Genomic DNA, 12,646 nt, shown 5'->3' on the forward strand with positions numbered 1-12,646 from the left:
TAGCAGTTCTTATATCCATTGGCAGGGCATTCCAGAGCTCTGGAGCCCGAATGGAAAATGCTCTAGCCCCTGCAGACATTTTCTCGGCCCTCGGTGTCACTAAAAAACTAGCGTTTTGCGAACGAAGGTTACGAGACGGAACATAAAGAACAACTAAGTCGACGAGATATGAAGGCGCTAAGCCATGCAATGATTTATAGGTTAACAGAAGAACTTTGAAGTCACATCTTAAATGGACCGGGAGCCAATGTAAATTGGCTAATATTGGGGTAATGTGATCAAATTTTCTTGTCCGTGAGAGCAGCCTTGCAGCAGCATTTTGTACTAACTGTAGACTTTTGATGCTGGACTTGGGAAGACCAGAGAATAATGCATTACAGTAGTCCAGGCGCGACGTGATAAATGCATGTATAATAATTTCGGCATCACTGGTCGAGAGGATTGGGCGAATCTTAGCAATATTACGAAGGTGAAATAATGCTATTCTGGTTATATTTTTAATATGCTTTTGAAAGGAGAGCGTTTGGTCAAATACTACCCCAAGATTAGTTACAGTATCACTCTGAGTGATAGTACGGCTATCTAGAGTTATAGCGGTTTCCTTAAATAAATGTTGATAACGAGCTGGACCAATTATCAACATCTCAGTTTTATCTGGGTTCAGACGAAGGAAGTTGAGAGACATCCATTGCTTGATCTCTGCAAGGCATGCCTCAAGATTACAACAGTCCCGCGGATCTGTCATTGATAATGGCATATATAATTGGGTGTCATCCGCATAACATTGAAAACTAATATTATATTTACGTATTATGTTCCCAAGCGGAGTCATATAAATATTAAATAGAATTGGTCCTAGTACCGATCCTTGTGGGACACCACACGTAACTTTATAGAGCTCAGAGGACGCATTGCCATGGACCACTCGGTGCGTCCTGTCTGATAGATACAAAGGAAACCAGTGTAGTGCTGACCCCGAAATACCAACACAACCTTTAAGACGCTCTAATAAAATATTGAAGTCAACAGTGTCAAAGGCAGCACTAAGATCTAGTAGTAACAATACCGATGAAGTATTTGAATCCATAGCTAAGAGGAGATCATTAGTCACTTTAGCAAGTGCTGTCTCAGTGGAATGATTAGCTCTAAACCCAGACTGAAAAGATTCATATCGATTATTAGCGACCATGTAATCAATAACCTGCTGCGCTACTACTTTTTCCAGCAGTTTTGCTATGAATGGGAGATTTGAAACTGGCCTATAGTTACCAAGACAGTCCGGGTCAAGATTTGATCGCTTAAGTAGCGGTTTAATGATAGCGGTTTTAAAGGCTGTAGGCACTATCCCAGAGGAGATAGACAGATTAATTATATTTAGAACGGACGGTCCTTAGATTTGAAATAATTCTTTAAGTAGTTTGGTTGGAAGCGGGTCAAGTAAACATGTTGTTTGTTTAGCCGCACTAACTAATTGTGTAAGCCTTTCGAAGGACACGCTTTTAAAATTTGAAAGGGTTATCGCATGATCATCGGCGCCGGTAATCGGCGGTCCCGACTGAGTGATCGGAATGGTCATCTTGATCTCATCCCTAATGGATTCAATCTTCCGAGCAAAAAATTTCATGAACTCGTCAGCCGAGTGAAAGGAGCTATCGGGGGTTGGCTGGCGTAGTGTTAGCTTTGCCACCGTATCAAATAGGTATTTAGGATTGTTCTTATTGAGATTAATGACCTGCGAAAAATAACGAGTTTTTGCCAAGATAAGCGCATCTTTATATTTCAGGAGGCTGTCGCGCCATGCCTGATGGAAAACCTCAAGTTTGGTTAAACGCCATTTGCGCTCATGCTTTCTACTTAATTGTTTAAGCGAACGTGTTTCATCTGTGAACCACGGAGTAGGCAGTCTACGGCGAGTTTTTAGACGTAGCGGCGCCACCGAGTCAATGGCATTTAACAATGTAGCATTGAATTCATTTGTAAGATTATCAATAGAGCCGGTATATGAGGGCAATACGGCAGTTGCTGGTCGCAGTAGCTCAGATAGCGCAGTCGCAGTCATGGAGTTAATATTACGGCTGCTGTAATTCTGATTGCTCTCTTGTCTTTGACTAAGAACTAAAATTTCAAATTTTATTAAGTAGTGATCAGACAAAACAGTAGTGTATGGCAGTACTGTTATATTAGAGGTTGCCAGTCCTCGGGATAATACCAAATCTAAGGTATTACCATTCTTATGCGTTGCTACCTGTACGGCTTGCGTAAAACCAAACGTATCAATAAGAGTCTGAAACGCCGAAGTAAGTGGCTCTGACGGTAAATTCATGTGGACGTTAAAATCGCCCATGATTATTATATTATCCGCGTTTGTCACTAGATCAGCCACGAATTCTGAAAATTCATCCAGGAAGCTAGCGTAAGCCCCAGGTGGACGGTAAATAACAGCAAGATAAAATGACGGTAAAGCGGTAGATCAGACAGTGAGAACTTCAAATGTTTTAAATATGTTAGGCGAACGAGGCGTAAATCTAAGATCGGAATTCGAGATGAGGGCAACACCCCCACCCTTTTTTCGAGGACGCGCCACATGCGAGCTCACAAAATTTGGAGGCGAGGCCTCATTAAGCGGTAGCAGTTCATTAGGTTTCAACCAGGTCTCGCAAAGACCAAATATATTTAGATTATGTTCCGTGATGAGGTCATTAACGAGAACTGCTTTTGTATGAAGCGATCTAATATTCATAAAACCAAGTTTAAGTGTAATCGGTTGGTCAGGGTTTGTAATTCAGAGGATTTTTGAACGAAATGAAAGTAAGATTGTGTTCTCTAGGCCTGACATCACCTCTCAATTGTTTATTCGCGCGGCGGGACGATACGACCGTAGGAATTTGATAGTAAACATTTGGTACACACGTAATATTATCTGAAACAGGCACCATATCATCAGCTATACCGGTCGGGGTGGAGCGTTTGGATTTGTCTGCCACCTCAGTAGAAAGTGTGTTCATGTGTATTGTAGCACTATTCAAACTGTGACGCTCTAGTCTACACAAGGAGCTATGTGCATGCTGGAAGTCTAGCCTAGCGCTAGTTAACTTTAACTTAACTGCTGCCGGGCGAGTTGGGTTCGGCGCTAGCCTGGTCCGGACACCTCCGCGCTTTCCCCTCTTCTGCCTCCTAACTCCAACCTGCCCTCACTCGTGAACAAGGCCGCAAAATACTTGAACTCCTCCACTTGGGGCAGGATCTCATCCCTATCCAGAGGGCATTCTACCCTTTTCCGACCAAGGACCATGGACTTGGATTTGGAGGTGCTGACCCTCATCCCGACCGCTTCACACTCTGCTGCGAACCGCTCCAGTGAAGAAGCCAACAGCATCACGTCGTCTGCAAAAAGCAGAGACGCGATGCTGAGGTCCCTAAATTGGACACCCTCAACGCCTCGGCTGCGCCTAGAAATTCTGTTCATAAAAATTCTGAACAGAATCGGTGACAAAGGGCAGCCTTGGCGGAGTCCAACCCTCACCGGGAATGAATCCGACTTACTGCCAGAAATGGGGAACAAACTCTGGCATCGGTGATACAGGGACTGAACCGCCCCTATCAGTTGGCTCGGCACCCCGTACTCCTGAAGCCCCCACAACAGAACCTCCTGAGGGACACGGTCAAACACTTTCTCCCAGTCCACAAAACACATGTAGACTGGTTGGGAAAACTCCCTTGCACCCTCAAGGATCCTGCCAAGGGTGTAGAGCTGGTCCACTGTTCCACGGCCAGGACGAAAACCACACTACTCCTGAATCTGAGGTTCGACCTCCCGACGGACCCTCCTCTCCAGCACCCCTGAATAGACTTTACCAGGGAGGCTGAGGAGTGTGGTTCCCCTGTAATTGGAACACACCATCCGGTCCCCCTTCTCAAAGAGGGGAACCAGCACCCCAGTCTGTCAATCCAGAGGCACCGTTCCCGATGTCCACGCAATGTTGCAGAGGCGTGTCAGCCATGACAGCCTCACAACATCCAGAGCCTTTAAGAACTCCGGGCGGATCTCATCCACTCTAACTGGCGGACACGTCCCTCTAGCAGGGACAATCTCTCTAACAGAAGGGTGCAGTTGGTGCACGAAGCCGTACAAACCTCTTGATCCGCAGCCATACTTACGTGTCCGATGATTGACGGTAGACAAACGGCCACCAAACAATAGCAACTCGGAATGCTAGCTCGATTTAACGATTTAAATGATCAGCTTAACAGCAAGATTTGAAAATGCCTAAAAACGATCCTGATGATTTGAAGCAGATGTGCTGCAGTCAAAACGTCCAAACGCAGTCCCAGTTCTAATCACTTCTGATAATAATAATAAGCCAGCATTTCTTCTCAAATGCTGCTTGTTCTGCAGCGGGCTATGAGCCAGTATTCATTCTTAAATGCTTCATGTTAAAAAAGAAAAGAAAGACAAAGAAAGCGAAAGAAGAACAATGTGCGCAGCTAGGCTCTTGTTGATAAAAAAGAGAAATGGTCATTGTTTATAAGGAAGTGTACCGACTCCGGCAGTTGGGACTGAATGAATGTTGTAGATGTTGACCACGTCCCCGCGCATCAGAGACAGCTTCCACGCGTCTCTGGAGATGAAGTCATAGCGAGCCACGGCTAACACTCTGGGAGAAAACACTAACCAGAAAGGAGATCCTTTTGATATCCATCTTGACAACTATCCTTTGATATGTAAACCCAAACATAAATTATTTTAATCCTTTTGATATACATCTTGACAACTATACTTTGATATGTAAACCCAAACATAAAAAAAAAAAAAAAAAAACATAAGTTGCACCGGAGTATAAGTCGCACTTTTGGGGCAAATTTATTTGTCAAAATTCAACACCAAGAACAGACATGAACCAGCAACAACAGGCTAAACAATACGGTATGCTAACGTGACATATACACAAACGAGGAGCTGAGAACGGGCCTGATGTAACATTCAGAGTTATTCAAATAACTATTACATAAAATAACACTTTTATCAAACCATCTGTGTCACTCCAATTCAATAAATCCATTAAAGGAACATAAGAGTTTGAGCTTAAAGTAGTTCATTAGACATCCTGTGTATGAGAGTGTGAAACTGTAAAGTGCTGAGCGTGTGACGGGGGGGAGCAAAACAAGATATGTGGTGCAAGGATGTGCAAGAATGGAATGTTCCAGAACAAACGATAACCCAGGAGCAGCAAGGAGGACAAGATGACCCAGGGGCAGCTGGTGGATAACAACTGGTGACCCTGTAAGGAAAACTACAACCAGGAGGAGCCAGCAAGTGATTCTGCAGGAGAAGAAAGACCAATGAGAGCAAACTAAAGTTAACTGCAGTATACACATAACCAATAGAATAATGACAGAATGCCTTTGTTGCTGTGCCATTTGCATATTGTTTAGTATAACTCATTGCTGGGCAACTCGGATGTAGAGTACGTGTGCTGGTGGCAACAGAGGCGTACAGAGCTGTATTGAGAGGGACCCGAGACCCAGGTGCTTGTATTAGATCTGTGTGTTAGGAATAAATCCACTCGTGTGTGAAAATGCCGGCTTCCTGATACCTTTCTATTGCAGAACGAGCGCGCATATTGTTGGATGAGTGGCAGTTGGGTAAGGTCACAAATTGGAGTCAGATTAGTAACTTGAGTTTATGTTAAATTAGAAATAAATTCCAACACCATCGATCGTCCTTTATGTAAACAATAAAGTCGCATGTGCGCCGCGTATGCGCCGCTGACATCGGACTCGCTGTAAGTTGCATTTCTAATTATTCCATAGATCAATATAACAATATATAAAGTATATTTCAAATAACTATTATATAACAACAATATTACCAAACCATCTGTGTCACTCCTAATCATTAAATCCATCGATCAAATTCGTAGTCCTTTATGTCAACAACGCCGCGCGCGCCACACAGATCTAGTATAAAACTATATTGTAGCGTTACCAGAGTACCAGGAAAGACGTGGGTTTGGTAAACGGCTCTTTATTTAACAAAACAAGAGTACAACGAGCCAACAACTACTGAACTTAAACGATAAAAACATATACAAGTTGCTACACGAAATAAAATGTATCAAATTACTATAACATAAATAAGTTTTTCAAACCTTGTGTCACTCCAAATCATTAAGACCAAGATCAGGGGATGCTTTGAGAATAGTTGTCAATTGATTGTCTATGTGAAGCCCTTTGAGACTGCTTGTGATTTAGGGCTATACAAATAAACTTGACTTGACTTGAAATCCTTCAAAATTTATACTCAGGAGCGATTTATATGTGAAATTATTCCCAAATTTTCCAAATTCAAAAATCCGCGATGTAGCGAAACCGCGACAAACGAACCGTGATGTAGCAAGGGATTACTGTAATTTGAACTGCAACTGACGTCGGCGGGGCGGCACACACGTTGTTTACATAAAGGACAAAGAATTCGATCACGGGATTTAAAGACTTGGAGTGACCGAGATTGATAAAATTGTTGTTTCTAATTATATGGGCCTGTGGAATATTTTTAACTGCAACTCACAACGATCGTCGTCCGACGTCGGCAGTGTGGCGCACACGCAGCGAGAAATTCGATCGGTGGATTTAATGATTTGGAGTGACACAGATGGTTTGATAATATTGTTGTTTGTATGATAGTTATTTGATGATGGAATCTCCCGTCGGATGAGTAGACTAGCAGTTATTTCCTTTTAGCGTGGCTCCTCATGTGGGAGCGTAGCCCTAACCCTGGGACACGCAGTCTTCCACAGATACTGCAGGGGATTTTGTCCAGTGTTGACGAGAGAGAACCACGTTTCCTGTGGTTTCTCTTTTCTTGGATGGCTTCTGTCCTTGCCTGTTCAAAGCTCTCGAGTCCTTGGGTGACTTGATGTCTCCACCTTTCCCTATCGGCAGCTGTGTCCTCCCAGTTTGCTGCATCGATGATGCAGCTCTTGAGGTTGGCGTTCAGGGTGTCCCTAAATCGGAGACGGGGTCTTCCCAGGCCACGCTGTCCCTCCTTCAGCTGACCATACAGCAGCATCTTTGGTATGCGGCTATCGGACATACGGACGACATGACCTACCTACCGGAGCTGAGCCTTGGTCAGGCTTTCAATGCTGGGGAGGCTGCACTTCTGCAGGACCTCGAGGTTTGACACTTTGTCCTGCCACTTGATCTTACATATTGAACGCAGGCACCTCTGGTGGAACTGTTCCAACTGCTGGGTGTGGCGACGGTAGATGGTTTCACAGCCATAGAGCAGAGCACTCAACACTACTGCTCTGTAGATAGCAAATTTTGTGTGAAGCTTTAATAATAATAATAATAATAATAATAATAAATTATATTTATATCGCACTTTATATTCGGAGGAATCTCAAAGTGCTACATGGCAAGTAAAAACAAGAATAAAAAGCAAGGACAAGTATAAAACAACTGGACGACAACCAGGATATAAAAACAGGAATTACAGAAATGCCAAATTAAAGAAGTGAGTTTTAAGTCCGGTTTTGAAAGAGTCAGTGGATTGGGGTGCTCTTAGGTGGTCGGGGAGGGAGTTCCACAGTGTGGGGGCTGCATGGCAGAAGGCCCGGTCGCCCATGGTACGCAGCTTGGTGTTGGGGACATGGAGAAGGTGAGAATTGGATGAGCGGAGGTTTCGGGTGGCAGATTTGGGGGCAAGGAGTTCTTTGAGGTATGGGGGAGCATGTCCGAGGATGCACTGGTGAGTGAGAAGGGCGATCTTATAATTTATTTGGAATTTGATGGGGAGCCAGTGCAGAGAACGGAGGATGGGTGTGATGTGGTCGCTTTTCCGCACCCTCATCAGGATCCTAGCAGCGCAGTTTTGAATGTACTGGAGCCTCTGGAGGCTCTTGTTAGGGATCCCGATGAGGAGTGCGTTACAGTAGTCTAGCCTGGAGGAGACAAAGGCGTGGACAAGTTTCTCAGCATCTGTCAGGGTAAGTGTGGGGCGGAGTTTGGAAATGTTCCTGAGGTGGAAGAAGGAGGTTTTGCAGATGTGTTTTATGTGTGACTCTAGGTTGAGTTGAGAGTCCAGTATCACACCCAGGTCGGTGACAGTGGCTGAGAGGGGGATTGTGTGACCGGCGAATGAGATGGTTGTGATTGGGCAGGTATGGATCTGATGGGAAGTGCCAAATAACATGGCTTGGGTTTTATCGCTGTTGACTTGTAGGAAGCTGAGATTCATCCACGCCTTTATCTCCTCCAGACACAGTGAGAGGATGGATGAGGGAGATGGATGAGGCTGGTTTGCAGAGGGTGGGGGGTTGAGTTTGAGGTATAGCTGGGTGTCGTCCGCGTAACAGTGATATGAGATGCCGAACTTCCTGATTATATTGCCAAGGGGTAGCATGTAGAAAATGAAGAGGGTAGGACCGAGTACAGATCCCTGGGGGACACCGGAGGTGACTGTGTGTGTGTCTGATTTTTTCCCTCCCAGGGAAACGTACTCGGTTCGGTTCGAGAGGTAGGACTGAAGCTAGGTTAGAGCAGTGCCAGAGAATCCAGTGGAGTGAAGTTGGTTAAGGAGGATGTTGTGGTGGACAGTGTCAAATGCAGCGGACAGATCCAACAAAATGAGGAGTGACGAGGAGCCTGCATCGGCAGCCATGAGAAGGTCGTTGGTGACCCTAACAAGGGCTGTTTTGGTGCTGTGGCCAGAGCGAAAACCGGATTGAAATTTCTCAGCGATGTTATTGCGGGTGAGATGGGCGTGAAGTTGGGCTGCTACCACTTTTTCCAGAACCTTGGAGAGAAATGGGAGGTTTGATATTGGCCTGTAGTTGGCAAGGTTGTCCGGGTCAAGCGAGGGTTTTTTGAGCAGGGGGGTAATAATGGCTGTCTTCAATGCAGGGGGTACAGAGCCAGACTGGAGTGAGAGGTTGATGACATTGGTTATTAGGGGACTGATAGCTGAGATTTGATGTTTAATGAGGGCTGTGGGGAAAGGGTCCAGGGCACATGTGGAGGGTTTCATCTTTTTGATGATGTCCTCTACCTCCGACTGCAAAATAGGGGAGAAACAGCGGAGAGGCTGGACTGACCCAGGTGGAATGAAGGGGAGTGGAGGTGAAGTGGAGGGGCAGTGGAGGGGCCAGAAGAGGAGAGGAGCTGGGTGCGAATGTTGTCAACCTTAGCGGTAAAGAAGGTCATGAAGTTATTGCACACTACATCTGAGGATTCCGTTGGAGTGGTGGGTTGGGGTTTGAGAAAGTGGTTGATGGTTGAAAATAGCTGTTTTGAGTTTCCAGGGGTATTGTTTATGATGTTGGAGTAGAACTGGGCACGTGCAATCCCAAGGGCTTTTGAGTAGGCCTTCTGATGTTCTTTATAGGCCTGTTTGTGCACGGTCAGACCTGAGGCATTGAGACGACGCTCCAGGATGCGTCCAGTTGACTTCATCAGCCGCAGCTCACTGGTGTACCAGGGGGCTGAGCGTGAAAAAGTGACTGTTTTGTTTTTTATGGGGGCGTGGATACCTAGAAGTTTGGCCAAAGAGTTATTGTAATGATCCACTGCCTTGCTGACTGATGGAAAGGTCGCAGAGGAGGAGGAGAGAAGCAGGAGGTCCTGTGCTAAAGTGTCTTGGTTGATGTATTTGAAATTTCTGAAAGAGATTTGCCGCTTGGGTTTGGAGAGTGGGCGTGGGAAAGGCAGTTCCATTTGAATAAGTTTGTGGTCAGACACACCAACCTCGTGAACTTGTAGGTTGCTTATGGCCGATGAGGAAATGACAAGGTCAAGTGTATGCCCTTTGTCATGGGTGGGGACATTTACATGTTGAGTGAGGTGTAAACAGTCCAATAGTTGCAACAGGTCAGAGGCAGGGGGGCGGGAGGGGGTGTCGACATGGATGTTAACATCACCTAATATGATTAAATTAGAGGAAGTGGAGGTACAGAGGGTAGTGAGTAGATCGTATAGTTCTGGAATGAAAGCGGAGTTTGGTTTAGGAGGGCGGTAAATAAGTAAAACTGTGACAGGATATGGAGGTTTACATTTGAATGAGAGGGATTCGAATGAGGAGTGATCAGGTAGAGGGAGGGGGGACAGCTTTAGATCATGACGATGGAATACAGCAAGGCCACCGCCACGGCCAGTGCTGCGGGGTTTAGTTATGTATTTATAACCAGAGGGACAGGCTTCGTTGAGGAATTGATAGACATCCGGTGGTTGCCAGGTCTCAGTCAGGCACATTATGTCTAAGCCTTTGTCCAGGATGAGGTTGTGAATAAATGATGATTTCTGGGTGAGTGCTTGGATGTTGAGGAGATCCATTTTGATTGTGGATGTGGGGCTGCGTTTAGGTAGGGGGCGAAGAAGAGAGAAATCCACTCCACGTCTTCTGTACCACATGAAGTGCAGTCCACTGTGTGTTGGAGTGAAATTCAGTTCGTTTTGTCCTGGCCACCCCGGGGCTGCTCCGTGTTGAAATCCGTTCCGTGCCAGAGAGATATCCATTCCGTGTTTTCCCGGCAACCCGGTGTCTGTCTTGAGTCGGAGCCCGCTCCGTGTAAGAGTGGACACCACACCATGTTTTTCAGGCCACCTGGAGTACTGCAGCCCCGCTTGGTTGCTACAATAAGATCCAAGTGTGCCGGGTCTCTGATGACGTGTTGGACATGCGACGGGATATCGGGCGGTGGAGGAGCAGATGGATGGAATAGCGTTATGGGCAGGTTGGGAGAAAACAAAGTTACGATGGGTACTTCTGTGGATGTAACGAGGTCTGCGGAGAAGTCCGAGTTCTTTGATGACTGAGACACACCCTGGAATGGTGTGATTACTCAGCTCCAGCAAGCGGGGGATGGAGTAAGTTAATATAGTGCCGGTTGGAGAAAGCTGAATTTGCGTGTTAGCCATTTGCTAGGCTAATGGCTAAAAAATAAATAAATAAAACACTAAAAACACTAAAAATAAACTAATTCTGGTGGAGAATTAAATAAAACACTAAAAACACTAAAAATAAACTAATTCTGGTGGAGAAGCGGCGAACAATCAGCGCCAGCGTCCTCTCCTCAGATTGCTCACCCAGGTCAAACCACCTTTATACCATGGTTTTGCCACAGCCTCTTTGTCAGGCTTCCAAAAGATGAGCTAGCTTTGGAGATGCGCAGTGAGATCTCGCTGTCCAGAGATTGTGCTGCCTAGGTAGCAGAACCTCTCCACGGTCTTGAGGTCCGTGTTGTCAATGGATACTGATGGTGGGGGGAGCACAGCAGGGGTCTGAGGTTACGGGGGCGGTTGGAACATGGCCTCTGACTTCCCCAGGCTTATAGTCAGCCCAAAGCGCTTACAGGATTCTGCGAAGCGGTTCACAATGTGCTGGATGTCGTCTGCAGTTGTAGCTGTCAGAGCACAGTCATCAGCAAAGAGGAATTCCCGCAGTAGAGCCTCAAACGCCTTAGTCCTTGCCTGGAGCCTCCGCAAGTTGAAAAGCTTGCCACTGAAACGGAACTGGATGTAGACACCTCGGTCACAGTCTGTGAACGCGTCCAGCAGCATTGCAGAGAACAGGATGGAGGAGAGGGTTGGCGCCAGGACACATCCTTGCTTCACTCCGTTCCTGACTGGGAATGGCTCAGATACTTCACCATTTTCTAGGACCCTGGCTTGCATCCCATCACGGAAGGAAGCGATGAGAGAGGTCAGCTTCCCTGGGCAGCTAAACTTGCCAAGGATCTGCCATAGGCCCTCGCGATTGACTGTGTCAAAGGCCTTGGTGAGGTCGACAAACACTTTATAGAGACCCTTATTCTGCTCTCTGCACTTTTCTTGCAGCTGTTGGATGGCAAAGATCATGTCACAGATACCTCTGCCTGCATGGAAACCATTTTTGGATTCAGGGATAACGTTCTCAGCAACATGGTTTATGAGCGGGTTGAGGATCATTCTCGCCAAGATAATAGTTATATAAGATCATAGATGATAGTTATTTGATATATACTTTATACATAGTTATATGGACCTGTGAAATAATTTGAACTGCAACTGACAAGTCTGACATCGGCAGCGCGCCGCACACGCGGCGTTGTGTATAGAAAAGACGACAAATTCGATTGATGGATTTAATGATTTGGAGTGACACAGATGGTTTGATAAACGTGTTATGTTATAGTTATTTGGATTACTGTTAATATTACCTCAGGCTCATTCTCAGCTCTTCGTTTGTGTTTATGTCACGTTAGCATACCATATCTAGCTTAGCTTGACCCCCTCCAGTTTGCCTACCAGGCAAACAGGTCGGTGGATGATTCAGTCAACATGGGACTGCACTACATCCTGCACCACCTGGACACCCCAGGAACGTACGCCAGGATCCTGTTTGTGGACTTCAGCTCGGCGTTCAACGCTAGCGCTCCTGACATCCTCCAACAGAAGCTTTTCCAGCTCGCGGTGCCTGCCTCCACCTGTCAGTGGATCACCAGCTTCCTGACCAACAGGAGTCAGCGTGTGAAGCTGGGGAGCATCACATCTGACACCCGGACCACCAATACTGGCGTCCCTCAGGGGTGCGTCCTCTCACCACTGGTCCTCTCTCTCTACACCTACGATTTTTCCTCAGGTGACTTTCCTGTAAAGCTCCTGAAGT

This window comes from Syngnathus leptorhynchus, chromosome 3, assembly GCF_054491065.1.
Source record: "Syngnathus leptorhynchus isolate UIUO chromosome 3, UIUO_Slep, whole genome shotgun sequence".
In the NCBI taxonomy this organism is placed as follows: domain Eukaryota; kingdom Metazoa; phylum Chordata; class Actinopteri; order Syngnathiformes; family Syngnathidae; genus Syngnathus; species Syngnathus leptorhynchus.